Genomic DNA, 2,613 nt, shown 5'->3' on the forward strand with positions numbered 1-2,613 from the left:
AAGCGGCTTGCGAAGGGGTCTGAGCTGCTGCTGACGTTAACGCCTTGTGGGACACGCTGGTAATAACAACAACAGGGCCTAGGCTTACTGCCAATAACTAGCACAGCACCCATTTTGCAGGTGAACAAACTGAGGCCTAGAAAAAGGACGAGACTTGCCCAGGGGCAGAGCAGCCGGTTTCAAACCTAGCGCAATTCCCAGGTATAGCCCTGGCTTGCAGGGGGAGCCCTTGCAGGGCCGCTCTGTGCCTCGGTTTCCCCGCCTATAAGAGGAAACGCCGATAGCGGCTGCTGAGTGAAGTACTTTGATATCTACCCAGCACGTTCATTAGGGTTATCAATCGTTAGTCCTACTTGTAATGATTAACTGGCTCATAATACCCTCCAATCGGAGGCTCGTGGGATTTCGCACCACACGGGACGTCGAGATGATTTCGCCCGCCCTCGCGAACGGCACCTGGAGACTGTAGCCTCTCGCGCGACCTTTTAGGGTGAACTGGGACATCTCCTTCAAACACGCCGCCGCACCGCATAGCTTTAAAAATACTGCGTTTATTGGGCTCTTAAATAGAAACGTCACTACAAAAATATACAGACTAGGAAAAAACAGAATGCCCTTCGGTGGGATCACGACGTACCTCCTGCCTCGTGTCGCGGGATCCGAACTCCTTGGCCACCCAAAGACTTCTTAAGAAGTAACCAAAGGAGTTGCTTCAAGGGAGAGCCCAGGCCCCCGGCCGGCATCTTTTTAAGGAGCGATGGAGACACTCAGCTCTTCCCCCCAGGCCTCTCATGGGGCTGGAAGGAGTTTTTGAGATGAAGTGCGCATGGCTCCCCATCCTTTTCAGGCAACCGGCACAGTGTTTTCCAAAGCGGCATTGGACTTTCAGCTGTGACTGCCCCTGCCCATCCTGCAACTCCACTGCTTTCAAGCCCTGCGAGAAGGGGAGGCGTTCGATCCTTGCACCGATCCTTTTCTAACCCATGAAATTAAAGGGATCCTTTCTATTAAGTGAAATGGATGGCAAGAAGCACGTGCATGTGCACGCACCGTGAATAAGCTCATCCAAATGTAGTCTCTGGTTCTGCCTAAAGTGCTTCAAGCCCAATGGAAACCCATCTCCTGCTGGTTACTAATTATAGCTAGAGCTATTTTAAAAAAAATAAAATAATACAAATAGCTTTAAACAAAATGTGTTACTGATAACTGTGCCAGGGCCTTGAGAAAAAAAATCCTGCAATAGAAACACCTAATCAGCAGTGAGGTTGTTCCCCCCTCCCCTCCCTTCCTCCGCTGCAGATTATATAGGGTTAGAAAGAGATCCCAAAGTGGGGAGGAACATACCGGCCCTGAGCTACCATCAGCAATGTCTGCGTATACTGAAGTGGGGGAGCTGCTGCGAGTTTGGAAGGACCTGAAAGACTCCAGCAAGTTTCCCATATGGGGCCATCCCCTGAATCCTAGTAGCAAGGGCCTGAATCCACCCCACTGGGAAGATTCCCCTTGCTGGGCTGTGAAGCTCCCAGACAGGATGGGCTTTTGGAGAAGGCCCAGTTCAATGGAGGGATCAGGAAGATTCCCAGCCATAAGGCACCACCACCCCATCAAGCTTGTAAGTGCAGAGAACAGGTGGTAACACAGGGCCGAGTCTGATCCTGGCCATGGGGGACAGAGCAGATGTCCCGGATCCACACCAGCCCATGCAACAGCCTGATGGGCAGCTGATGCAACGGGGCCTAGAGCTCAAGGAAGAAAGTCTGCAAGAGATGGTCTCACAATCCCAGATCCGGCTGCTGTCCCTCTGCAAGAAAGCAGCAGCCGCAACCTGGACTTGGGGGAGTGCATGTACACGCCACATTTTTTGCCTTTCCATGTGGTGCAACTGTGTGTCTGTTTGCACGAGCAGGATTTCCGGACGCTTTTTTGTGCATTACAGTAAAACTCAGGGACTTCAAAAGTGCTTCTGGAGGTAGCAGGATTACAGCAAAGACCACGCCCCCTCTCCCCAACCTACTCCCTTGTACAACACAGCAGCTTACAATGCATCCGAGCCTCTAGGGCAGGGGAGACAGGGGTCTTCCAGTCCTCCCACCCCAAAGATTCCTCACTAGTGCCTGCTTTGAGGGGTCCAACTGGGAAAACCCAGCAGAAACAGCCTGGCTTGGTGGGTGGAAGGTGCTGCAGACCCACCCACGATCCGCAGGGAAGGGACAGCTAATTAGCAGCAGGGCAGGGCTCCTCCACAGTCCCCAGAGCCAGGACGACCGTGGATCTGGGACCGAGGGGAGAGCTCCATCTCTAGGGCTCGTTCTGGAGATGCGGGTCTCCTCTGCCATGTCGCTGGGAGATGCCCAGTCACCAGGACAACTGGGCAACATATCTGCGACCCCTCAGTAGATGCCAAGGGCTGGGCAAAGTTCCAGGCCTGGGACCGAAAATCCAGCAGTATCCGGGTGCCTGTCTCCAAGATGAGCTGCACACAGCAGCCTGTGGGCACTGGCCTCTTTGCCAACACGCAGGTGGACAGGTCTGAACGCCGGGGAAGTCAGTCATGTGAGTCCAGCCGCTGCCTGACATCCTCTCCCAGCAGTGGTCACCATCAGCGGGACGGGG

At 53.8% G+C, this 2,613-nt stretch overlaps 1 protein-coding gene across 1 annotated transcript in view; it reads right to left on the minus strand.

The window, feature by feature from the left end:
• Positions 1–6: 6 nt before the first annotated feature.
• The window catches only part of MTMR11 (myotubularin related protein 11), a 15,984-nt gene continuing 13,377 nt past the window's right edge, over positions 7–2,613 (minus strand). Inside the window, exon 17 of the mRNA XM_014524617.2 lies at positions 7–2,597. The gene's annotated coding sequence lies outside the window, so the exon portion shown is untranslated. The remainder of the gene's footprint in view (positions 2,598–2,613) is intronic.

This window comes from Alligator sinensis, unplaced genomic scaffold, assembly GCF_000455745.1.
Source record: "Alligator sinensis unplaced genomic scaffold, ASM45574v1 scaffold735_1, whole genome shotgun sequence".
In the NCBI taxonomy this organism is placed as follows: domain Eukaryota; kingdom Metazoa; phylum Chordata; order Crocodylia; family Alligatoridae; genus Alligator; species Alligator sinensis.